The 27,574-nt window shown below is 41.8% G+C and overlaps 1 pseudogene; it reads right to left on the bottom strand.

Annotated features, from left to right (window-relative positions):
* Positions 1-16,540: 16,540 nt before the first annotated feature.
* Positions 16,541-17,101, bottom strand: LOC147442743 (uncharacterized; annotated as a pseudogene).
* Positions 17,102-27,574: the final 10,473 nt, after the last annotated feature.

Here is a 27,574-nt window from a genome sequence, read left to right as displayed (position 1 = left end):
CTCTTTTATATTTAAGTCTATGTCAACCAAAATACGAGATAAAATGACCAAATATGTCACTCACAAAGTATAAAAGAGGGCAATGCCTCTCAAAAGCACACTGTATAGAGACCAACTGAGGTGCATAAACTATCAAACTGATCATAGACTGCTAACTCGGTGTCAAAAGCACCTATACCACTCTAGTCTCTAGACATGTCCTATGGCGAGGCCTTGTAAGAGATGCTCCACCTACCTGTATCACCATAGGTATCTCCAAATTTGAGAATATAAAAGCTCAATGAAAACCTCACGCTATCGACCCTCAACAATGTAGGTTATGCAATAAAATGTATAGCCAAGTCTCAGAAATGGCTATCATCCGAACCAAGTCTCAGAAATGGCCGGGACTGTCGTACTAGCCAAAAGATGGCTCCACAAAAGCGTACAATGGTAGTATCCAAAAAGACGTACAAGTCTGTCATGACGCTCAAACAAGTGCCAAAAGCATGTGCATGTAAAGAAATATCCCTGCGGGGAGTCAAACCGCTTTCAAAAGACATCAAACAATGTCAAAAGTGCCAACATATGCATGTACGCATAAAAAACTGCTCCCATTGAAACCAGAATATTGCAAGCACTGTAACCTATAGACTGTGAGTTGATACCAATGCCGTAGTCGTAGCCAAAATCAAGGCTGAGAAGCACAGGGGAAGTTAACCAAGCTGCTTTATGTACCTGTACTTGAAGATGGAATAGAGTGCAACAATGGTACATGTAATGGCTATGGAAAACTCTACAACACAAACTACCAAAAGAGAGTAAATCGTAGCAAGAATGAGGTTTCTAATGGCACGAATGGCTTTGAAAGGGGGGTAAAACTACACGACACCTGATGGAAACGTTCTCCAAATGCTGAACTTGGTGATGCCAAAATCAGAGCCCTGTTTGCACTCTTGAAAGTGTGCGCACAAGTGGAAATGATTTTGGAAATGAAACCGCTCTGAACCAGATGAAGGAGAGGAGCCGAGAACACAGCGAAAGAGGAAGAGGAACACACAAACACACACTCACACACACACCACCATAGACACACACATAGTGTTAGGCACAATACCACTCTACATAGTGTTAGTGGCTCACACAAGTGTATATCTGTACACTTAGGATTAGTAGCAGTTAGTGAGGGACGGACACATGGCTATTAAACCTAACACTTATCAAGTACTGAAATAAAATCATGGAAGGACAAACAAGATAAAATGAAAGAAAAAAGGCTAAAAGAGAAAAATGTCTTAGAAACCATGCTACAACAAACCATAGAGTATCTGAAACAAGAAAAGGAAAATAGGGAACAAATAAAAAAGAAAGTTATTGTCAAGAGGATTAGTGTTGATAAAAAAACTCCTAGATCCGTTAGACACTATGTTTCAAGAATTTTAGGCTAGATTGAAAACCAACCAAACACTGGAACAGAGATGGTTGACTTATTTGCACCCTAAAGTTGAAAAATAGAGACTAGAATTGTGCAAAAGGCTCATAAAGATAGGTCAAGCTCTAATGGAGCCAGAGAAACAAAACACCCCTAAATATAAAGGGTTAATCCACAAAAGGGACAAAGAAATTCAGCCCAAAAAATACAAAACCAATGATGGAATCAAGCGTGAGATATAAATGCCATTGGAAAATAGAGTAGTGGCCATCACCGTTGATGATGGAAGACCACAATCAATGGTACCTATCTCTCTCCTCTTATCACCCTCTACCTTTATCTTCTCTTTATCCTTTACCTCTTTTGTGTTTCTCACCCTTCATCTCTCTAGCCTCCACACTTTACCCTCTTGTTCCCTCCTTTGTGTATGCTTTTTCTCTCCACTCTTCCATGATCTAACCTTGTTCATACCCTCGGGGAGTGCACTATGTAATCATGCTAATGTATAGTGTGAGTTCTATATGAGGGATTTTAAACTGCAAACAATTTAGGGAATTTAACAATAATACATTAAAACAAGGTGTTTTTATATTCAATTTTGGAAATTTTCCCTAAAATAAGCGGTCATTTTATTCATTGAGACATGTTAAAAGATGAGTTTTTTAAATATCCCACAAACGCATGTTATATATGGGGGTCCTGTATAGTGAACCCCTCGAGTTCATACCATGGACATTCTTTATGGAGAAGCACTCTTCCGCACAAGAACAAATTACTTTCTTGAAAAATTTTCATTAGTTTTCAATGTTGCATCATATTGATGGAGCTTCATAATCCATAGCTTTTACTCACCATTTCAACATAAATTGGTGCTTGCTTGAAATTTGTACAAAGAAATATGTTTTCTTCATTTTGACTGATATTTTTATGCTTAGTTGTTTCTCCACATGTAAGGCCATTATATAACATTCAATGGTATGATTCTGGGTTCATTGACAAAGTGTAAAACTTTTTATGTGATACATGATGGCTTCAGAGAGTACCATAAAGTCACACTATCATCATTTATTTTTCTAGATGTAAATCTAATAATTTTGTTTGATAAAGATATATCATTGTTAATAAACATATTTGTATTAATGTACATGTGTAAATAAGCTTTCTATAGTGATCCGGATCTTTATTATCCATTGAAGTACGGTTATACATGTGAGCTTCCTCCAACTTCCATGAAATGTATGGCATATCAAATTGTTGTGTATCATGTTCTAATGTTTGTGTGGGAAGTTATATCCCCAAATAAAATAACATCACCATGGACTTTAAAATAAGAAATTTATCCCTCTTAATAAACAAATGGTTGATCTCTATCTATGCAAGCATAAAAGGGGGAATTATGATGCACAATGTAGCAATCGGTTACAAAAAAAGGTGCGCTTTTTTGGTTTCACAAATTATTCCATATATAACATTTGTGTTTGTCATATTTTACTATTGATAGAGAATCGTCTAGCCCTTTATTAATCATGCATGCTAACCCCCCCCCCCCCCCCCCCTCTTATCTCTTTGTTGCTAGAGATTATTTGACTACATCAAGGAATTTACATTGTATTGTTTGAGTCCATTATTCCTTTGTGCATCACACTCCCAAGTTTCAGCAAGAAGTATAGCGTCGGCTTTTCTAGTGAGTTCATCTATGCACATCCTCACATTCCATAGGTATCTGTTGGAATTAGGTTGTAGAGAAACGCACACAGCTTGGAGAAGAAGAAGGAAGCTCAAGGCACACAATAGAGAGTGTGTTACTTAGCGTGCAATGGAAAAGATAGAAAGCCCTAGAGTGATGGGCGTATATACAATGCACGGGGGAAAAAACCTCCTAAAGAGGGGAAAAATGCCCCGACAATGCTAGTGTGTTCACACACATCACTACGACATGCATATGGTAACAAATCCCCCTTGGAGTGATGTGGTGAACGAGAGCTGGCACATGAGTAAAGAGAAGTGCCATGCCCTAAGGACATGATCAGTCCACAAAGGGGAGTAAACCTAAAGCTTTGCGAAAAGCTTCGAGCTTCTAACGAGACAATTCCTTTGTGAAAAGATCTGCAAGGTTGTCCTATGTTGGCACATAAGCCAAGATGATCTCTCATGCTAAGAGCCTCTCCCTGACATAGTGGTAATGAACCTCAATGCGCTTTGTGCGAGCATGAAAAACTGCGTTCCTCACAACTACCAATGCACTCTGATTGTCAGTGTAGATAGTGTTGGCAGTGTCATGTCCAACACCCAAATCATCCATAAGGCATTTGAGCCATACACACTCAATCGTAGCTATCAAGACTGCCCTGTACTCAGCCTCACAACTCAAAGTGGCCATAGTAGGTTGCTTCTTGCTCAACCATGATATGCATGAATTGCCAAGCATGAAACAAAAACCACTTGTGGACACTCACGTGTCAAAACAACCAGCCCAATCTGAATCCAAAAAAGCATGCAAGTCTGGCGGCAATGATCCCCCCTTGGGATAAAACAAGCCAAGATGTAAAGTTCCACTAAGGCCCTCCAACTTGACGAAAACCTCCTAAACTTTCCACTATGTAGGAAATTCAGTTCCTCAATGTCTAAATTTTCTCTAGCTCCACACTCATACACTTCTTTAGTCTCCAGAATGGGGAACTGCCGATCACAATTAAGTCTATTATCCAAGGTAGCATAAACATTGGCTTGTTCATCTATCCCATCTTTTATGGAGACAAAGTTTACTATTGCTGATATAGGTGGATTGACGGTTGGTCTTTGAGAAACAAAATGAGTGGTGGGGGGATTTCTGACTTGGGTTGGATTTCTTCCTCTTGATCCAAGGTTTTTGAATTGTCCCCCTTGATTGGGTGGATTTTGAAGGTTAACATGGAGGCTTGAATTACTAGGGTCATTTTCTTTAGGGCACAGGGCCTTCTTATGACCACATTCCAGGCATTCATAGCAATGCATTTTCCTTCCACTCTGAGTATTTGGAAGAGCATTCACATGAACAAATTACAGTGGTGATTGGGGTTGGACAACTGGCTTTGGTATAAATGGTAGTTTGGTTGCTTTGCAAGGCTGAGTGGGCTAGGAAGGAAATTCTTGCTTCCTATTGGTTGTAGTGCCTCTCTAAAAACATCTCAGATGATTTGACTTGGCCCGGACTAGATCATCTGCGAGTGAGGTAGGTTGAAGGGACTCTACCTTGAGAGCCACATCTTCTCCAAGCCCAAGGATGAAGCGACTTAGTTTTTGTTCCTCTATCATGCGAGAAGCAAATGGAGCAAGTCAGACAAACTCCTCATAGTAAGCTTCAATAGAATTGTTTCCCAGATTGCAAGAAAGAAACTCATTCATCTTAGTGGTGGAATAGTCTAGGTGAAGATATCTCTCCTTGAAATGATCCTTTAACTCATCCAGCTTTGGTTCACCTCTACTTGGCGAGATTGGTAGTTGAGCTTTCACCATGTTTTTGTTGGTCATTATAACTTAGCTCTCCCCATTATTCCTTGTCCAACTGCATTGTACCTGATAGGAGCAAAGTACTCAACCATCTATAATGTACATTCTTCTATTTGATTAGGCACATCATCACCTGTCCCTAAAAATGAACGTGGTTGCACAGATTTGAGCAGGGCCTTCAGATCCTTATCACGTCCAAAGTCTTATACGAGTGTTGTAGAAAGCGACATCTAATTTAGTACAAGGACAACTTGAGGTGTTGGCGGCGCTTGTGTATCAAGAAGCACCAAATTTGAAGTGTTAGCTACAAGCGAGTACTGAGAAGCTCTATCTCTTGGGAGTTTATGTGGCATATTTTTATGGCTATGGAAAAAAAATTCTCAAATACTCAAAGGTAGATGAAAAATTGTTTAAAAGATGGATTCTCTTTATCTCACCCAAAATTTATATTTGGGAAATAATTAACGGTCAAGGAAAGCACTTCTTCAACTTTTTTATAAAAAAATATAAGTTCTCGCATTCATGTTTTTCAGAGGATTGTCTCAAAATCTCTAGGGTTCATAGTAATGAAAAATAAAAGATGATAGACTTGGATTAAAAAATGACTTTCGAGCCCAAATTACAATGCCAATTTGTTTTCAACAAGGGTCCAACATGAATATTTGGACCTACTCTCATATTTTTCCATCATTATTTCTAGATAGAGATTATCCAAGTCATAGTAATGGCCCCCAAGGAATTATTCTAGTTATATTGTACTCACTCTCCCATATTTGCACATTTCGTAATTCTTGGTATGAAAGATGAGGTAGACAAATCTCTTTATCATGCCCTCTTTCTTTTCTTCATTCTTTTCTACAGTTGCTATCTCCATTTATCCTTACACAAACTAGAGAACTTGAATCTCTTCTTAATATTCCCATGTCAATTTGTCAATACCTCACTCTCTTCCTACAAAAGTTCATACTAAAAAATTTTACCTAGCCAAGAATAGAAACTACGCTCTAATACCACTTGTTAGGGCCATGCTCAGGGGCCACCAGTTGTACCATCTCCAAATGGATACACTGCGATCTCTGACATCCCTCCTACTTGAGACTGAAACCAAGACAGGACTCCTCTTGCTCTTGATGCCAACTCAAGGGGGTGATAAGATTCACTTTCTCTCATATGGGTCCCTTAGCCTCAAAGCACCATTGCTTACCGGTCCAACTTTCCAATTGAAGTCATCAGACTAAATTAGAACATCAATCTTCCAAGATCAACTGGTGAGAGTTCTCTAATTCACCTTTGGTTCAAGGTCATTGACTTGGGTATCCTCTCTCTATGTCAAAATTAGTATGGTAATCTAAGAAACTTGAAATCATACAGCTTGAAATATTTAGATAATTATGACCTCTAGTCACCTATGGTTAAAGAGAGTGCTTTATACTCTCTCTATGCCATATTAATCTGGTAGTGTAAGAAACTTAAAATAACGGAACTTGAAATAACATCGTGGTGGTTAGTTGTTAGAAACAAGGTTAGTTATGATTAGTAATGAACCATAATTAGAGGGAAACAACAAAATTAAGAAGTTATTTCTTCTTCCCAAGCAAAAAAACTTGCTTATGAGAATGTGAGAGCTTAAGCATGAATTTTAGTAAGTATAAAAATAAATTACTTTCAAGAAAGTGTAATAGCATATAAGCATGAATTTTAGTAAGTAAAAGAGTAAATCAGTTTCAAGAAAGTATAATAGCATAAAGAGAACAAGAAGATATTACCTTAGTGTGTGTGTGTGTGTGTGTGTAGTAGAGCCTTCTCTTTGCTTTGGGAGATTATTGAAGAAGCGAGTTGACATAGTCAGCTCTTTCCCTCTTCACATTTCTTGAAGACCACCGATTATGCCACTTGAAATGAGAGAATGGCAAGAGGTAAAAGAGAGTTCAAGCTATGGAAATCTTGAGATTAATTCAGAGAAAGGATAGGGACAAGTTAATGTGAAGAAGAAGATCAAGTTTTGACAAACTTGATTAGGGTTTTGGCCATGGTTTCTCTTGAGGAGGGGTGTGTGTGTAGGAGGTGTTTGTGAAAGAGGCTTGGCTATGGATTTCTCAAGCTTACTCTCAAATTTTCACCTTGAGAAAATGAACGAGAGAAGTGTAAAATGAGAACAGAAGCACTCTTTTTATACATATTTATGATAAGTGCCTTTACTTATCGTGATATGTTATCTTCCTTATCGATAAGGTCTTTTTAACTTATCTTGCTTCTCAAAACATCTTCAACAAGCTACTTGCCTCATCCTTATCCTTATCTTTGCCTTGCTTATCTTTTCCTTTTCCTTTTTTCTTATCCTTATCCTTTTTTCTTATCCTTGCCTCATCCTTATCCTTATCTTTGCCTTGCTTATCTTTTCCTTTTCCTTTTTCCTTTTCCTTTTTTCTTATCCTTTTCCTTTTTTCTTATCGATAAGGTCTTTTTTCCTTATCTTTTTCTTTATGTTTATTTTCTCAAAATGAAAAGCTTTTTTTTCATGCATTCATTATGTCCATATTCCCATGGAGTAAGTTAGAAGTGGCTCATGAGTATACTTTGTTGCTTAAATTGAACCCGAATTTACTCGAATATTATTTTTTCTTTTTCTTTTTAAAGTTGATGGTTTAGATGTGATAGTCAAAAGCAAAGGCTACTAGGAGGAGGCCCTTACACTTTGTATCTTGATAAAGAGAAGAGAGTTGATTGTAGGCATTTGACTAAGAGTATCAGCTACCACATTATATCATCCTTCATGACACCGAAGATTTGCATCATAGTCTTGAAGAATCTCAACCACCTGGCCTTTCAACCCTTCAAATTAGATTCTTGTGTAGACCATTTTATGCTTTCATAGTCAAACACAATATCCAATTGTGTCCCATACAAATAATGCTACCATGTCTTTAAAGAAGACACTATTGCATAAAGTTCTTTTTTAAAAACAGAACAATTCTGTTGGGCTAAATGAAGCTAATTGATTTTGAATGCAATTGGGCATCCCTCCTATAGAAGTATTGCTTTGATAGCATAATTATTGGTATTTGTTTCTAAAACAAATGGATTCAATAGATCCCGAATAGCTAAAATAGGAGTTGTAGCTAATGCATCCTTGAGAGCATGAAAATTTTGATGTTGACATATACCCACTAAAATGTTTTGGCCTTGGCCTTCATTTGTTCTATCATTGAAACTGCAATATAAGCATCATTTTTAATGAGCCATTGATAAAAGCCTACAAATCACAAAAAAAATTGAAGTTCTTTGAGATTTTTGGAAGAGAGCCACCTTCTAATGGCATCCATTTTGGATTGATCCATGTGTAACAAATCAGCTGGAATAACATGGACTAAATAGTGAATCTCCTCCTTCAAAAAAATCACACGTTGATTCAAGTTTGGTGTATAGCTTATATTCTCGTGACACTTCAAACACATGATTTAGATGTTGTAAATGCTCTTCTTCAAAGGCACTATACACAAGAATGTCATCGAGGAAAAAAATGACAAACTTGCCCAAATATGGTCTCAAGACATTGAAAGTAGTTGGGGCATTGATCAACCTGAAGGGCATAACCAAAAACTCATAGTGTCATACCGTGCTTGGAATGCAATTTTGGATTATATCTGCAATCCCAATGCATACTTGATGATACCTTGATCGTAACTCAATTTTTGCATTAGGAGAAATTTGGACTCAGTTTTTGGGCCCTATAGAAAACGCCACCTCAACATAAAGAGAGGTAATTTAAAAAAATATAAAGGTAATTTTTTGGAATTTTATTTCTCATAGCTCATATGCAAAAAATTAATCGATCCCTTGAATGCATGCTCGTACAAAATGCTTTTCGAGAGCCCAACTTAAAATGTGCATATAAATCCATGTCCATGAATCTTAATGAGTGATGTGATGTGCGATAAGAGAAAACACATTCGAGATGTTTTCAAACTACAAAAAGAATACCACAAATGCATCCAAAACGTCAAAAAACCTTAGGATATCACTTTAAAACACTCAAATATGACGTCTCTAGCTTAAGATATAGCCTTTTAATGCGCAGGGCCTAAGGAGGTGAGAGCTAAGTGAATAGAGGCCCAAGAGACCCCTCATGGACCTCATGGTCACATATCTCATATTTTCATAATCTTGTGGTTGCTCCATATACAAAGTTTGCTCCAGGTCTCCATTCAGAAATACATTATTTACATTTATTTGTTTCAACACCCGTTTTAACGCAACAGGCATTGCAATTAACACATGAATGATAGCCATCTTGGCTGCAAGGCTGAACATCTCCCTATAATAAATCTCAAGAGTCTGTGCATAACCTTTGGCCATAAGTATAGCCTTGTACCCTCTCAAAATGCCATCAGCATTATGCTTTATTTTGTAGACCCACTTACATTCATTTGCGTTCTTTTCCTTTGGTAATGACACCCATTCCCATGTTCCATTTGTATCAAGTGCAACCATCTCTTCATCCATAGCTTGCCACGAGTTTTCATCCTCAAAATATGTGGGTTCTGTCATAAAAAATAATATCTAATTCTCCCAAAAGATTTTCTCATGTGAAACTGATCATTTAATATGGGGAAGTACCAGGGAGTAAAAGCTAGAATATTGGTAAGGCTGTCAGAACGGTATCTATACGGATCCAAAGGAGGGACAATAGGGATCCAAAGTGGGACAATTTGCAAAAGAGCAATGTGCTTGAATGGGTCTTAAAAGACCTAAGGTTCAGCTCCATTAAGACTTCCATAGGCTAAGGTTCCTAATTTTATTATAATTGTCCAAAGGCCAATGTAGGGGAAAATTGGATGGTCAAGGGCAGACTAAAAGGTCTTCCCACATCCCTATCAAGGAGGGGTCAATCCATGAGAGTAGGGAATGAGAGAGAAACACACACACACACACACACACACACACTCCAAGGCTTCCCCTTTACAGAAAGGGAATACTGGACACATGTCAAGCTCCTAGTCCAGTTGTCCCCAACCTCCCCTCAAATCCTATTGGATGGCTGTAGAGGTGGAAAATTGAGAATTAGGCTAGAGTAAATCTAGTCTAATCAATTTTGAAATGCTTGATAAAAGAACCTATAGAAATTAAGCTCCCTAGAAGACTATTGGACAGTCTACCAAGGGGTCCAATGAGCATCCAACAGCCCAATGGATTGCCTGATTCTTATTGGCCAGAAGACTAAGAGGGCCAATGAGAGTTTAATAGATTTATTTAATTACCTAACGCTCTCACAAAAGGGGAAAGGGGGACACATGTCTCAAGGATATTAACTATGCTGCTAATTTGTGATTGGCTAAGCTTTAGAGGGATACCAGCATGAGCAAATAGCAAGAGGGGTCGACCAAGATGAGAGGGAAGGCTGCATTTTACTCCAACACATCGCTACACACACACAACTCATGTGTGCAAGAAGAACTCCATCTCCTTCTCCAAGCATTGAGAAGTAGAGGCCTACACCAACAACTCTTGGCTATGGAATGCAAATCCAACCAAGAGCCAAGCTTCAATGGCATGTGTTAACTAAGTGAACGTCAGTTAACAGAAGCTGTTAAAGACCAAAGATGTACGACTGCACATCAAAGATCAAAGTGAAGAAGCAGTAAAGATTGGAGTTACACATTTTCCACGCTTTCCCAAAATGGTCACGTATTGTACATTCCTGAATTATTTCAAGCCATTGTAATATTTTAATGTGTTACGGGCTCAATGGGAGTTCCAAGTTGTAAAGAATAGGTCACTTACTGTGCCTAGGTTACAGATTCAGTAAGTGGTGAGCCCTAAAGGCCTTGGGCGGCCGGACATGGAATATTTTTCACCTAGGTATATAAGGCAGTGTGTAAAAGAAATCAGGGTTCTCAAGTCATTTGTTGAGAGCACTCTTTGGTGAGAGCTCTTGAGGTGTATGGCTATGGAGTCCTTGAGCTTCTCCTTGCTCATGAGACTTGATTAACACTAATCAATGATTCATTCTCTCTCACTCTGCCTCTCTCTTACTTCTTATGATTTCCTATGATGCTTAGATTAACTAGATCTTAACTAATTAGTGGTTAATCCCTCTCTAATCTTGTGTGATTGCCGTCTTTTTCTTGTGTGTGCATGTAGGCCAATTGTGTGTTTACACACTCTAATTTGACACTAATCCATGGCTAGTTTGACTAATTGTTTGCTAACTTACTAATTTGCTTTGAAGGATTGGAACATTCGACCATTCAATTGATCGTCATGAAAGGTAATTAAGGTGGTATTCTCACAACCTCCCTAGAATTTAGAAATGTGTAGAATTGTGTAGAAATACCACTATGATGCAATATAATGTTGATGCAATGTAATGGTATGCTATGTGATGTAATGCAATAATGATGTTATGGATGGAAGATTTTGTGATTTTTCATTTTCACACCGTCGTAATGCCGTTCGATGGCCTCCCTAATGAGGAAAAGGTGGATCACGAAGCACTGGAAGCGGCTTTTCAAAGCAAATATGTAGTAGATGCGCAGTTGGATGAAGTAGAGAGAAGGCTTGGCAATTTGAAGCAAGGCTTGGAAGCGGATTGTCAAGCGTTCCTATGGGAGTTTGAGGTCCTTTGGGGCAAGATGATAAAGGTAACTGTTGCTGAGAATGTTGGGCTTTTAAAGTTGAGAAAATTCATGGATTGCCCGCATGAGGAAGTGCTCGACAAGGTTGAGATAGACGACCCGGTGTCATATGAAGAAGCGGTGGCTCTAGTGAAAAGGCGAACCAAGAAGATTCTCAAGAAGCGTGAAGCTAGACAGGGTTTGCCAAGTGTTGTGATGTCAAAGCAGGTTGATGCAGTGGTAGCCCAGCCAAGGATGGTGCAAAGAGAAGTGCATGTGCGAGAGGAACCGAGGGTTATGTGGCTACAGAAAGACAGGATGGTTCCAATGCCGAGAATGCCAGTTAGGGCGGCTCCAATTGTGGAGGAGGTGCAGGTGGTTCCAAAATGGAAAAAGGAAGTACTGCCAAGTCAAGCTGCGGTTGTAGAAGCTCCATTGAAGTGTGATAAGGGCCAAAGAGTGCGGTTTCCAGACGAGGTTGAAGCGGTGAAGCTAGAGGAGCTTCCCGAGCTTGAGATAGAGAACCGATTTGCGCCAAGTGAAAGTAGCTCTTTGGATATTGACACAAGTTGGGAGACCGAGTCGTCTCGGTCAAGGTATGATGAGTTCGATCTCTTACATGTGAGTAGAGATACGAGGGATGTGTGTGAAGAGCAGGGTGAAATGCAAACCGATATGCTCAGTGGAGACCAAGTGGAGGAGCCCGAGCCTACAGGTGATGATATGCAGGTGAAGGTGATGTTCGGTGCCATGCTAATGGCCATGCTGATGAAAGTGGCTGTGGAGTATGCTGTGGTGGTGCATCAGGTATAGGGTTTTGCCAAGAATGACAAGGTGGCCTTGTTTATGGATGAAGATCAAGATGAGGATAATGCGATAGAGAATGAGTTTCTCTCTTCCTTGATGGAGCATGATGCAGTAGTAGAAGAGATGCTTAAAGAGAAGGTGATGGAAGCCGATAAGCGAGTGGTGCTTATCGACCTTGAAGGGCCGATTGATGAGGGAGATCTTGATGATGTTGGAGTTGAGTGCATGGCAGGTGTGAAGGCAAGTGTGGAGCCAAAGATAGAGGTGCTTCCTATGCAGCAAGAGCACTCTGTGGCAGGTGATGCGGATTTCTAGATTCCGTCTAAGCTTTCCAAAGAGATTTGTGAATGGTGGTTGAAAGGTATGCTCATAAGTGCAGCTGTGAAGTGGGCTGTTGAGCAGGTACAGTATCTGCTAGACGAGGATCTAGCTTTACATGGACGGGATGGTATGTCAGGTCTGTTCGGTGCAAGCGATGGTGTAGGTATGTCTTTGGATGGTGAGCACGATGGTGCTCTATTTGGTGTTCTTGGAGGTGCTTTGTTGCAAGCGGGCAGTATGCCATGGGGTGCATGGAATAATAGAAGTATGTTGTTGGCAGTTTGGGTATGCAGTTGGCTATGTGCCCTGGTATGGTACGATGCAAGGGTGTTACAGGTGGATGGAAGAGACCAATACATGGTGTTTGACCCAGGCGGTTGATGACAGGTAAAGCAAGGGGTTGGGCAACCCACATGAACAAAGGCAGAGGGTAGCAAACGCCAGGTTTTGTACATATGTTAGGTGGTTTTGTGACATGCAGAGAGTTTGTTTTGGTGTGGCAATTTTTAGTGCAATAAGGCTGTTTCTCGTTGAACATGAATGTTCAACAGGGGGGTGGGCAATGATGGTGCAACCAAAGTTGGTCCGCGCTATAATCTCTGCTATGTAGTGTAAAGGGTGCTAACAGGTGCATGGTAGAGGGCTAAAGCCAGTGTGAGAGACCTCAACAAGACAGTGGCAACGGAAATGTGTGCTTAAAGGGGTTTTTTAGGCCAGGGTGGCCTCCGAAGTGAGATAATGATGATGGCAAGTCAAGGTGTTCAAAATGAGGAAAATGTGTCCCGAAATGTGGTGTTCAAGATGCTCTAGAAGCTCGTCCAGACGGCTCCTCAAACGGGGCTTCGGTGTGAAAGATATGTCAGTCCGAAGTTAGAAGGCTTCGCAAGTCCCGATGGGCAGGGCAAGTACAGACAGGTGGCGAAAAACGGGATCAATAGATACACCTGTAAAGCTCAAGCTGTCGATTAAGCCAATCTTTTCGGTTCGCCATTCCGAGCTCAGAGGAGCAAGTTATGGCCTGTGGAATATTTGAAGGGGGTCGGGTATGTGCTCACAGGGCCATGATGGTAAGCGCGTTGACAGGGATTTTCTTGAGCTCGCCAAGATCTCAAAAAATTGCATGCGATATGGGGAGTCAGCCAAAGTTGGCAGCCTGCTAATCGGAGTCATGGACATCAAGATAGGCCCAATTCAAATTGATAAACAAGCATGGCAAAAAGGGATCGGGTGGTCTTTCCTATTATCGGACGTGTTTTCGGACGCCATGGTACGGAACGGTAGGGAAGCACGAGGATTTTGGGGCTCGTAAATGGATCTCCCATGCAGCATAGCCGGAAAATTTGTATGGCAAGCCCGGGTTGTGTTGCAAGCAGTGAGCACCGGCAGTGTGGAAACCATGCCTAAAAACCCTGCTGGCTATAAATTCAAAAAGTAAAAAGGGTGACCCCTTAACTTTAGTGGAATTTGCTCAAAAGCAAAAGGACTAGAATCCACAAAGAAAAGCCCAAGAGGCCAGTGGCGCTAGGTGCTATTGCCCAAAAAAAAAGAAACTTTTTTTCTTTGCTTTGAAAAAAGAAGAGGAAGAAAAAACAAAGGCAGCGTTTTCTAGATTTTTGTGGCTTGGCTTTTTCTTGGGACTTAAAAGGATGGAAAAGAAAAGAGAAGGGAGCGTTTTTTGAGCTGTGTTGGATTTTTGGGTTTGGGCTTTGAGTTTGGGGAAGAAGGAGACACTTTGCGAGAGAAGTGTGATCGAAGCCGACACCCAAGGGAGAAGGATCGTTGGGAAGCGGCTCGAAAGAGCGAACACTGGACAGAGGAAAGGGCTAACGAAGGCTACCAAGAGGAAGCTTTGTGCGCAGAGTGGTTGGAGCTGACAGGGGTGGTCCTTGAAGCGATCCGAGAGCACGAGGGCTTGGAAGAAGAGGGAGCCAGCGAGGGTTTCCACAAGGAGGAGCTACTATGCAAGTGAAGACATCGGTGGATTTTCTATCGAGTTGTGTGCCGACAGAGTCGAGCTTCGAGGCCTAGAGCAGACAGTGCGGATCTTGTACAGGGTGTTTGTCATTGAAGGAAAGCTATCCTTGCCGGTTTTGGTGTTGTCTCTCCCCCCTTTCTTCTTTGCTCTTCTCCAAGGTGTGCGGTGCCAGTGTGTGTGAGCCTGTGCGCCCCCCCCCCCCCCGGGCCCCCTGTGTGTGTGAGAGAGAAAGAGAGAGAGGTGTTGAGTTGTGGAAGAGCTGGAAGTAGGCAAGATTGGGGTGATCGATGTTTGGTGAGCATGCAAAGCATGTGTGCGTTGGGCTAAGTGCAGGTGAGGCCCTGCTAGTGTGAGTTGCTTGTTTTGAAGGTGTTTTTGAGAGTGTCCTTTGGGGAAAGATGATAAAGGTAACTGCTGCTGAGAATGTTGGGTTTTTAAAGTTGAGAAAATTCATGGATTGCCCGCATGAGGAAGTGCTCGACAAGGTTGAGATAGACGACCCGGTGTCATATGAAGAAGCGGTGGCTCTAGTGAAAAGGCGAACCAAGAAGATTCTCAAGAAGCGTGAAGCTAGATAGGGTTTGCCAAGTGTTGTGATGTCAAAGCAGGTTGATGCAGTGGTAGCCCAGCCAAGGATGGTGCAAAGAGAAGTGTATGTGCGAGAGGAACCGAGGGTTATGTGGGTACAGAAAGACAAGATGGTTCCAATGCCAAGAATGCCAGTTAGAGCGGCTCCAATTGTGGAGGAGGTGCAGGTGGTTCCAAAATGGACAAAGGAGGTACTGCCAAGTCAAGGTACGGTTGTAGAAGCTCCATTGAAGTGTGATAAGGGCCAAAGAGTACGGTTTGCAGACGAGGTTGAAGCGGTGAAGCTAGAGGAGCTTCCCGAGCTTGAGATAGAGGACGAGGTTGAGCCAAGTGAAAGTAGCTCTTTGGATGTTGACATAAGTTGGGACCGCACAGTGTGTGGGAATCAAGTTGCACACAACAAAAACTTTGGCATTTGGCAGTCTCACAAAAGTTCCATCAGAGTATGGTTTATGATCCAAAAACACACTACTAAAATCTTTACTGCCCTAAAGCTTTAGTGTCCAATTGAAATAGTATCTCAACAGTGAATACCACATCAAGAGTCACGCAAAACCATAGATGTTTATCAAAAACATAGTAGGTGCCCAAAACGACTTTTTTAGGAAAAGCGATTAATTGTTTTTTTTTTGGGGAGGGGGGGGGGAAAGGAAAAGGGAAGGGTGGGGAAAAAAAGGGAAAGGGTAAGGGGGGGGGCGGGGGTATTGTTGTTTTTTTTAATGCTTAAAGGGAAATCATAGGGCAACGCATGCATATAGCCTAATGGTTAAGGTTGAGGTTTATACATCTCTATGGGACGAGGTCAAATCCTACCCATTGGAATTGATTTTAAATCGTGAGTTGCAAGGAGATGCTAATTGAAGATGCTAAAGCATCTTGGGAAGATTTTATGGAATGAAAATTCAAAGTAGAGCAAGTGTAGGTCTCACAAACGTTTTCTTCATTACTTTTTATAAGAATCACACGAGATGCTTCTATAAAAGTTTGGTTGAAAGGTAAACTTAGTGAAAAGGAGGGGCGGCAAAATGGGGGGTGGGGGTGGCAAGTTTTCTTCAAGGACATCAGTGTTCGGGAAAAATGTGACTTAGCTTAATATCGTATCGTTTTCAATTTTAAAAACGCCGATAGAGGGCAAGGGGAAAAGGAGAAATTATGTCCCAAAATAGAGGAATTGAGTGTAAAAGCTCAAATTCCTTTCCTCTGTCTTCAAAGGAAAAGCAGTAGATATTCTCTGAGGACACTAGTGTTTTGAAACATGTGTCTCAGCTTAATTAACAACCACTCAATGCAGACAATGATTAATAAACAAACACCTAGACATGCAACCCACAAGTATTACTTTCTTCGTATCGCCAGGGAGGCAATGGAGTCAGCCACTCGGTTTAAGGAGCCACAAATTGCGTTTGCATTGTCACAAGTGGTTTTGTTTCTCGCCTCCTCGATTCTAGCAATCTCTTTCCCCTAGCGTCTTCACGTGCGTCCTTACGATCCTCTAAACTTTGCAACACCATCGCCAAGTTCTTCGTCGAGTCCACGAGCTCCTTGATGTTGTTGCCATTGACCCACGAGCGCCGCTTTCGCTTGATCCCTCCTGAGCTTCCTTCTGCTGATGCGTCACTGGGTCCACCACCATCGTTCGTGGAAATAGGCGGTGTTTGTTGCTCGCCTGTGCTATCACCATCACCAGGCATGGTATGGTTGTCTTCTTCGTCGCCTACAGGCGAAGAAGTAAAGAAATTAGGGTGAAAGCAACAAATAAAAACAGTAGAGAAAATAAATTTATGGACCGAATTCCAATGGCACTTGTATACCTAGTGGCGTCGTGTCATCCTCCATAGAGTCAACCAACAACCCCCCGATGTCGGCATTGCGGTCCCCGCCAAAAAGAATCTGCATTTTGTTGTACAATTTGAATGGAAAGTCTTCTACAGGTAGTCCTTTCGTGCGCCGGTCGGTTTGAGTCATTTGCCAGTAGCTAGACCACCCTGAGGGAATCTTCCTCTCATAGTCATTGAGCCTATTGAACAAGGAGTGTACTTTCTCCCACTTAGTTTTGCATTGTGCCTTATTACGCATGACGCCTCGTGCCTGACAAGTTTCAGCTACCATTTGCCAACGGTCGCGACGAGTACGCTCGTAAACCCCTCCTTCACTTTGACGTACCTGTATTTCTTTCTTGGCCTCGACCAAAGTGATTATCTCGTGGAGCCTCCAATTAGTTCGTCCAGACGTTTGTGGTGTTTGGGTCAATGAAGGCGCCGGTGCTCCCTCAACTGAGGTGTTGCTATCACTAGGAATAGCAATCGGAGCTAACGTGCTGCCTGGTGGTAGGCCCTGATGGGGGGAATGCTTGATTGGGGCTGGCAGAGCCGATGCTGGATGTGCAAACAGTGACAGTGACATTGTGGTCGGCAATGGACGCGGTATTGAAAGCAAGGATGGCCTCAATGGAACTGGCCACACCCGAGGTAAGATGATTGTTTCTTTATCCAATTCATGGAAATAAGTAACCACTTAGCATAGCTAAATAATTGCAGCAAAGAAGAACCTCTAATTTGGCTACATTTACGAAATCACTTAAATGAGTACTCACTCAGCAAAGCCATAATTGGGTCGATTCAACCGTACATTAATTAATTAACAAGAAAGATTCTGATAGATGCTTAATTTTTAACATTGTAGTCGATGCACACGGTGCCATCGTGTCCCAACCCGTTCCGCCATGCAATCTTGCAACCCTCAAGATCGACTGCAGTCCCTCTCCTCGCACCTTTCGCCATCAAGAAGCCATTCAAACAACTCCACCTTCCCTCAACCCTGCCGGTTGCTCATGGCAAAAATCACCCAAAAAAAACTCCACGCTTCTCCACCCTGTGCTTGGCTCGACCTCTCCCACAATTGCTTTACCTGCAATCGAATGCCAGGTCCGTGCGGAGTTCACAAGCCTCCGGCCTGGCTAGGATCACACTGCAATGAGCATCGTTAGCTCTGCGCTGCCGAAACATGGTGCAGCAAGAGAGAGAGAGAGAGAGAGAGAGAGAGAGAGAGAGAGAGAGAGAGAGAGAGAGAGAGAGAGAGAGAGATGCTGGCCCTGCGCTGGCGCCTGGTTTCGTCCTTGGTAGACCTCATCCAGTGCGCCGCGTTCGTCGGTGGTTGCACTCCACGACTCTTCCCGCCTCTAGAAAATATCCGACCTGTGACACGCGCCATCTGCCCCTCTCCCTCTCCACGTCACTGGATTTGCTTTTGCTTCGCTTTTTGAAGGGTATCTCCGTGAGATACCCTCTAATTGTCCTGCTTACAAAATTGAGGCAACATACTGGGCACATTTACGAAATCACTTTTAAGTATTTCTCATTCAGCAAAGCCAAATCACGGGACCTAGTGTCTCCTTTCCAAATTAAATTTTTTTGGGAGACTATTCCCTTAAACTATACCTGCCATGATTGCCCTCACACAATTGGAGCCTATCTGTTTGTGTTGGCAGTAATCATAAACGGACATCCTCCAATGAGGAATCAATAATTAGCCTCGAACACGAATCAATAATAAAAAGCACCCACAATCCAGGTTTTATAAAAATCTCATATCGTCATGCAGCAGAGAAAGGGAGGGTGCCACTTTTCATTAGATGATGTTGACGCATCTGCGTAGAGAGAGAGAGAGAGAGAGAGAGAGAGAGAGAGGGGGGGAGAGAGAGAGAGAGAGAGAGCTGCAACAATTAGGTGATTGGCTTAGTTGAGGAGTTGCATACATAGGAGTTTTGGTCGTTCGGGCGGAGCTAGGGAGCAGAGCGCTGCAGGTTGCACAAGGGGAGAGAGAGAGAGAGAGAGAGAGAGAGAGAGAGAGAGAGAGAGAGAGAGAGAGAGAGAGAGAGAGAGAGAGAGAGAGAGAGAGATACCTTTGTTGGCTTGCAGTCGTGGAAGCTTTGCAGACGCCGCTATAGTGCAGTTGCAGTAGCACAAAGCCACATTGTGGATGAAGGGAGGCGTGCAGTATGGAAGGTCTTCGCATCATTTTATTTCCTACGTGCATGGTTTCCAAATTCGTTGCCGGTGATAATGAAATCACCACTGCCACTTGGCAGTCTAAAGGGTAATAGAGTGGTGTGGAGGGTGGGTGAGGCACCCCCCAACGAAACTCCAGGTAACTCCTCCAGTCCCGGTGTCAAGCCCTCCACAAAGGCTATGGGACTCCCACAACATGCGGGGACGTCCCTCCACAACCGCCTCCAGGGCCTCTATGGTGGAGCGCTCTAAGAGGAAGGAAAAGAAAAGAGAAGGGAGAGTTTTTCGAGCTGTGTTGGATTTTTGGGTTTGGGCTTTGAGTTTGGGGAAGAAGGAGGCACTTCGCGAGAGCAGTGTGATCGAAGCCGACACCCAAGGTAGAAGGATCGCCCGGAAGCGGCTCGGAAGAGCGAACACTGGGCCGAGGAAAGGGCCAACGAAGGCTACCAAGAGGAAGCTTTGTGCGCAGAGTGGTCGGAGCCGATAGGGGTGGTCCTTGAAGCGACCCGAGCGCACAAGGGCTTGGAAGAAGAGGGAGCCAGCGAGGGTTTCCACAAGGAGGAGCTACTATGCAAGCGAAGACATCGGTGGATTTTCTGTCGAGTTGTGTGCCGACAGAGTTGAGCTTCGAGACCTAGAGGAGACAGTGCGGATCTTCTACAGGGTGTTTTTCATTGAAGGAAAGCTATCCTTGCCGGTTTTGGTGTCGTCTCTCCCCCCTTCCCCCCTTTCTTCTTTGCTCGTCTCCAAGGTGTGCGGTGCCGGTGTGTGTGTGAGCGTGTGCGCCCCCCCGGCCCCCCTGTGTGTGTGAGAGAGAAAGAGAGAGAGGTGTTGAGTTGTGGAAGAGCTGGAAGTAGGCAAGATTGGGGTGATCGATGTTTGGTGACCATGCAAAGCGTGTGTGCGTTGGGCTAAGTGCAGGCGAGGCCCTGCTAGTGTGAGTTGCTTGTTTTGAAGGTGTTTTTGAGAGGACAGGGGTGCTGTGAATACCCTAAGCTATATAGGGGCAGTTGTTTGTGTGTCGGGTGTGTTTCCCATTCCCCCTCTCCAGCGTGTACTAGTGTTAGGGAAGAATGTGTCTCAACTTAATATCATGCCGTTTTCAATTTCAAAAGCCCGCTTGAGGGCAAAGAGAAAAGTAGAAATTCTGCTCCATCAAAACCCGCAAAATAAGCTTAATTTTCTAAAATGCCCTCTTGACAAATTCAACGAAAGGAATTTTGAATGTTTAGGAATCCGATCCTTCCCGTGGCGTGAACCCCTCTCCCTACACCTCATTCTCCCTTTTTCTCTCACTAACCCTCTCTGTCTACACCACTTAACTCTCTCTCTCTCTCTCTCTCTCTCTCTCTCTCTCTCTCTCTCTCTCTCTCTCTCTCTCTTTTTCTCTTCATCTACTCTCTCTTTATTTTCTCTCTCTCTATTTCACACTCTCTTTCCCCCTCTCTCGCCCGTGTGAGCCCCTCCCTTTTTCTCTCTCTCATACTCTCTCTCTCTCCTGCTCTCATGTCGCTGCCCGCCAAAAACTGCCACGTCATCGTTGGTTGTCATCGTACGAGCGTCCCTATTTACCTGCCTGTCAGCTGCCAGGTTATTCTACACCACGTGCCGACTCTCTCCCTCTCTCTCTGCGTGTCCCGCATAAGGCGCTGCCCCGCTACTCGCTGTCCTTCCGCATTCACGCACTCCAGGGCCCAAGCCACCTTTCGGTGCAGTCAACACATTCTTCAACGCGCACCTCGACAGCGAGGTAGGTTGAGATTTTTTTGATTTGATTTGACTTTTAAAAGAGAAAAAAAAGAAAACAAAGGAAAAAAAGAAGGGATTTAAAAATAAAATAAAAAAATTCAAATCACATAAACAAGAATAAAAAATCATTAAAAAGAATACCAAAAAAAACATCAATCCAATAAATTTATTGTTTTGTCAAAATAAAAGATTAAAAAAATCAAATAAATCACAAAAAGCAACTAAAAACTTCATAAAAACACAAAAATTACAAAAAAAAAACAAAAGTTCATAGAAAAAATCACAAAAAATTAAAAGCCTCATTAAAAATTACAAAAAAAATCAAAGCTTTACATAAATAAATGATAAAAAATGGAAGACACATAGAAAAATCAATAAAAATCCAAAAATTCACAAATAAATAAAAAACACTCACAGATAAATCCAAATTGATCAAGAAAAATCATAAAAATAGTTAAAAACTCACAAAAATCCAAAATCGTCCGAAGAAATCAAATTAAATCAAAAAAATCAAGAAACCCCAAAAAATTCGATAAAAATTAAAAACTTCCCATAAAAAAGCGTAAAAATATAAAAAATATATATTAAAAAAATAAAATTTCATAAATAATTAGGAAAAATAAAAAGGAACTCGCCGAAAGTGCTAGAAAAAGACAGAGAAAGCCAGGAAGTGCCAAAAAAGCAAAAAAATCACACGCCGAGCAAACAAGACCAAAACGAGCTAATCAAAAGCTGAAAAGCAAAGCCGGAGAAGTGCACCGCAAAGTGAGCACAAATCGAGAACAGTGGCCAAGAAAAAAATCAAGCAAACAGCTGAAAAAAGCGAAAAATCGACCAACTCGCAGTCGACTAAGCGGCAGTCAAATTTTTAAATTTTTGCATGCTAGAAATTGGCTAGTGTGAGTAATTGCGCTGTAAATTAGCTTCCAAATTGGACGAACATGCATAAATCACGGTGGATTGCAGCTTAATCTGTTCAATGCCCAGTTTTTCATCGTTTCAAAAGGTTGAGTTCAATTCTAACACTGTCGAGCTAGGGTTAATCAACTCTTGCGAATTTGAAGAGCAGTCAATTGCAAAAGTGCTTTGGCTAAAGTAGTTTTATCAAGTTGGGCAGAAGAAATTCTGCTAAGCAACGTCAAAATCTAGCAATAGACAGTTTTTACAGAACCAGTCGACATGGACTCACCTCGAGCTGAGAGTTCAAGTACAACAGAGCAAGCCAGTAGCAGTGGTAGCATAAGTGCAACTGCAACAGAGAATATTTTGCAGATATATGGCTACAATGGAGACAAAGTCTTATATGCAGATACAGAAGGCCATAGATACTTGGTGAGCAGTAAAAGCAACATAGGAGACAAGATCCTATTGATCCGAGTGAAGCCAGACTCAGAGAAATCCCAAATGTTCACAGACTTCAGTGGAGCCAGGTATTGCAAGCTTAAAGATGAAGTGCAGATAGAAGTGCAAAAAATCAACCCAAGTGCAATTCCAGAAAAGTGCACAAGCCAGCAAAGCATCCATGTGGTGCATATGCAATCAAGATCATTGTACATGGATTACAGTGGTCATATCTATAGTCGAGACCCAGAAATGCAAGATCCAACAGATCAACCAATTGAAGCCAGTCTAATTGGCGAACCAAGCCAAAGACGGTACAAAGGTGAAGATGGAGCAGTTTACAGCTTGATGCTCAGAGTTTTGAAAGAAGATGTCGACAATTTGGCAAGCACAAAAATAGAAGCTCCTCTTCAAGAGCTTGATATAATAGAGACAATTGAAATACCACCATTCATGGCATATTGCTCAGATTGTGGACGAAAAGGTGGACATTATTCTGAAGATTGTCCAAGAAATCCTAGCAACAGGGATACATCAATTGCCAAGCAAGGTTCAGAGAAAATTGGAAATGTGAATCTCGATGTAAGTGCATTTAACTCGTCACCTTTAATGCTATCAGATGATTCTGCATTACCATTAGAAGCACCAGTAAAATCACTACAAATTCAAAATCAGCATAAAGATGCACAGGCACCTAAAAAGCTTAAAATTGATTCTTTGAACAACAGATTCTTGCGTGAATTGAGTAAGGGTGTTGAGATATCACCAAAGGTTCAAAAGACTGTTGAATTTGCAAAGGATTTTGCATCCACTGACACAAGTGTGCAGTCATTCACGAGTCTAAAGGACATATCAAATAGAATGATGTTAGCATTATATGGTACACATAATTCATATGCACACTATATAGACCAAAAAGGAAAACTGTACAAAAAGGATCAACCTATGTTGGAACGGCCCGCATACCAGCTCATAGAAGTGCGTCTAGTGATAGATCAGAAAGGATGGTTCATTTTAGAGGAAAGAATCTATTATAGCCTGTTGCCATGCACCAAATCATTACTTGTACATATGTTTGATCAATCAACTCTTAATCAGTCGGATCTTAGTGAGTCGGAGTCTATAAGTCATATTTTGGTCAATCGGATGTAACTGTTATAACTGCCAGAAGTTCCTATTTAAAGGTCATGCTGGTTCACGCGAGTATGTAATTTTGGCTGAAATGGAAGTTATCTTTGGACCAAGATGAATCAAACTGTGTAGTCTCTTGCTCTATGATTCATGTTTGTTCTTCAGTCTGCTGTGTCGGAATTTGGTGAATGGTGAGATGCTGATGAGTTGAATATTTTTGGCTTTGTCTAACTCTGTCTTTGGTGTGTGTGACACGTTGTCAACACCTAAGTTCTGTGTGTGTTGATGAACCCCAACACTTTGGCGATCCTGCTGTTGTGAATCTGTAGAGAATCATGTATGTCACAACTAGAGAGGAGAGTAGGTAGAGTTTATTATACTAGGGCACTGGCGTGAGCAGGAAACCTTGATATTGATCCTTTTCATTATGATGTTGCCTCTGATGGAGAGGAGGATTTCAGTGACAGTGAACATGAGTTATTGAACCAAGGGGCTGAGGGTTCTGTGAGAGAATATGGGAGGCATGTGAGGCAATTTGTTGGAGCACTTGCCTTGACAGGAAGACCTGCAGGGACAAGAAGAAGGCTTCAGTTTGACCCACTACAGGGGGCTACCAGGAAAAGACCTAGGAGACCACCCAGGAATCCTCCCATGGCCCATCCAAACCCTACGGTGAAAGCAGCCAAATTTAGAGGAAAGTTGAAAGAAGATGCAGACTGTCATGCTGCCCAGTTTGAAACAAAGTGGCAGGCTAGTGGTTATCAAGACTTGCATAATGACCAAACAAAGATGGAGCAATTTGCAGCTACATTAGAAGGCAAAGCCATGAGTTGGTTTAGCCAATATGGTATAGCCCATTTTGCTACCTATAATGCTTTGAAAGCGGCCTTTTTACAGAGATTCAAAAAGGAGAAGACTCCTACAGACATTTTGAAGAAACTCAGGGTGATCAGACAAAAGGATATGGTGGTTGAAGATTTTGCTCAAAAGTTCAGAGTTTTGGTTGAGCGACTTCAGGGCAAATAGAGGCCCCCTGATGAGATGTTGGCAGGATATTTTTTGACAGGTTTGAGGAAAGATTTAAAGAATGTTGTGGCAAGTGTAGATATAGGTCCAGGTTTTGCTGCACTTGTTGATGCAGCAGTCACAGTGGAGAAAAGACTTGGCAGACCCAAAATGAAGAGCAGGTCCAAAGAAGATGATGATTTTGATGATCAGTCAGACTGCACTGATGCCCATGAATCTGATGAAGATACTGATTCAGATGATGATACTAAGTCAAGTGATGTTGAAGAAAAGTCAAAGAGGAAGAAGAAAAGCACAAAGAAGAAGTCCAAAAAGGATAAAGCAACTCAGGAAGGGGAATTGGTGAGTAAATTAAAGAGCATTGGTTATTCAGTGTTGGCACCCAAATCTAAGTTGTATTGTGAAATATGTGACAAAGAAGGACATGCCACCTCTAGGTGTTGGTTTAACCCCAGGAATAGGGAGCAACCAAATGCAGGAAGAGGTAGAGGTGAAGCTGCAGCAAATCAGGTAGCTCCATTTAGAGAAAGACAACCATTTAATAGACCACCAAGACCTCCAAGACCTCCTTAGAGAGAGCAAAACAACAATCAGAGAAGAGGAGACAGAGTGATTCCTTGTGTCTATTGTGGATCACCAGACCATTGGGTTGGTCTCAATTGTGAATTATGGGTTAGACACAGGGGAGAAAGAGGGATGTCCATTGTGAGGCCTGGTCAGGCAGACCAACAGGAAGTACAGCAGAAACCACAACATAATCAACAAGCTCAAGCTAATGTTATTTTGGTGGAAATTCAGGAGCAGCAGGAACCAGAGCCAGTCATAGTACATCAGACTGAGCAGAAGGAACATGAAGAAGGAAGGTATTGTGATTGTTACTAGTGTGGTAAGGTGGAAGAAGCTGAAGCATTGGCAGTCACAAGAGCAAAAGCTAAGGGACCAATTAATTGGAGAGAGCAGAAATATGTGAGGGATAAGGTTCATGAAAAAGTGCAGAAGGAGCAAGTTCAGTATGCAGAGGAGAAGAATGAAGAGTTGGAGATATCCAAGAAGCAGCATAAGCTTGACAAGCCAAGTTTGATGCCAACAAAAGAAGACAAAGATTGGTTTGAGGTACTTGTGAACTCTCCCTTGCAATTGTCATTGGATCAATTATTATGTCTAGTTCCGGCCTTTAAGGAGAAATTGTTGAAGAAGCTTCAGGGTCAGCAAGACCAAGTGTTGCCAAACCAGTATCCTGAAGTAATGCTACAGCATATTGATCCAGCAGATGTGGATTTTGTAGTACTTGTTGTGGCATTGATGTTTCAAGGCATTCTATTTGAAGAGGTGATGTTGGATGGAGGATCTGGGGTGAATATACTTCCTGAGGAGGTTTATAGAAGACTAAAGTTAGGAGGAACATTAGCTCCAGCACCATTTCAAGTGAAGATGGAAAACCAGAGGAGAGTCCAGCCTTTAGGCATTCTCATGCAGTAAGCAATTAAAATTGCAGGTATGGTTTTCTTTGTGACCTTTGTGGTACCTAGAATGAAGGATTCAGATTCTTCCTACAAGATGCTGTTGGGAAGACCCTGGTTTAGACAAGCTAGGGTTAAGCAGGATTGGGAAGATAATTTTTTTCATGATGAGAAAGGGAAAGCAATCAGTAACCATATCAATGCAGGGAAGAAAAAAAATCCCTCCAAAGACTAAACCATTATGTGCTCAGACCATAAACTTGGCAGATGCAGTGGAAGATGATGAAGAGGAGGAATTTTTGAGAGCTAATCCCACTATTGTGCCTGTCTTTGAGGTTGATGTAGAAGGGATAATACAGAAGGATGAAGATCAGGGTGAGGATGAAGTAGAAATAGTTCCGGGCCAGGAGATTGCTAGATCTGAAGTGTTGCAGATGATGGATCAGAATTTAGAGGTGCCTCAGAAAGAGGAGATTGATAAAGAGGAGAAAGAAGCAAGATTAGTGGCAGAAAAGATCTATGATAAAAGGTTTGGTACCTCCACCAGGGTAAAAGAGGATGAAGTCAAAGAGTTTAACTTGGGAACTGAAGAAGATCCCAGGATGGTCAGAATCAACATCCATGCTGAAGGTGAATTTTTGAAAGGTTTGATTCAGTTGTTGCAGGAGTATAAAGATGTATTTGCTTGGGATTATTCACAGGTAAAGGGCATTGATCCTGAATTACATAAACATCACATTAATCTCAGAGAGGATGCTACACCAATCATACAACAGAGATACAGAATGAACCCCAATTTTGCAAAGCAGGTAAAGCAGGAAATAGATAAGTTATTGGCAGTAGGACTCATCAGACCAGTTAATGAAGTGTCATGGTTGTCACCAATTATTGTTGTGCCAAAGAAGAATGGGAAGTTGAGGGTGTGTGTGGATTACAGGCTGCAACTATTACTGATCCATTCCTTTTGTGATGTTGTGTTGGATGCAGTAGATGCACATGAGATGTATAGCTTTCTTGATGGTTTTTCAGGTTACAATCAGATCAAGGTAGCTCTAGAAGACCAACACAAGACAGCCTTCATCACTGAGTGGGGAGCATTTGTGTATATAGTGATGATTTTTGGTTTGAAGAATGTCCACCTTCCTTCAACTTTGTGGCTCATAAGACATTTGAACCTTATCTTCAAGATTTTATGAGGGTTTTTGTAGATGAATTTTCAGTATTTGGAAAGAAGGATCAGCATTTGGTTCACTTGAAGTTATGTTTGGAAAGATGCAAACTGTTTCACATGGCCTTGAATCCATATAAAAGTGTACTTGCAGTCAAGAGTGGTATTTTATTGGGACATGTAGTATCTGCTGATGGGATGGCCATTGATGCTAAAAGGATTGAAGCAATTCAGGCAGCCAAATCACCTCATAATGTGAAGGAGCTTAGTAGGTTTGTGGGCCAGGTGAAGTGGCACTCAAGGTATATTAGATATTTGGCTAATATATGTGCACCTTTGACTCATTTTACAAAAAAAGATGTTGCCTTCAAATGGGATGAACCACAAGAGACAGCCTTTCAGATGTTAAAGAAAATGCTATCAGTAGCACCAATATTGCAGCCTCGTGATTGGACATTGCCTTTTCATGTTTTTGTTGATGCATCGG

Source organism: Adiantum capillus-veneris, chromosome 14, assembly GCF_014529385.1.
Source record: "Adiantum capillus-veneris isolate H3 chromosome 14, ASM1452938v2, whole genome shotgun sequence".
NCBI lineage: Eukaryota > Viridiplantae > Streptophyta > Polypodiopsida > Polypodiales > Pteridaceae > Adiantum > Adiantum capillus-veneris.
The sequence above is the reverse complement of the archived record's forward strand: the minus strand, read 5'-3'. Positions and strand labels throughout refer to the sequence as shown.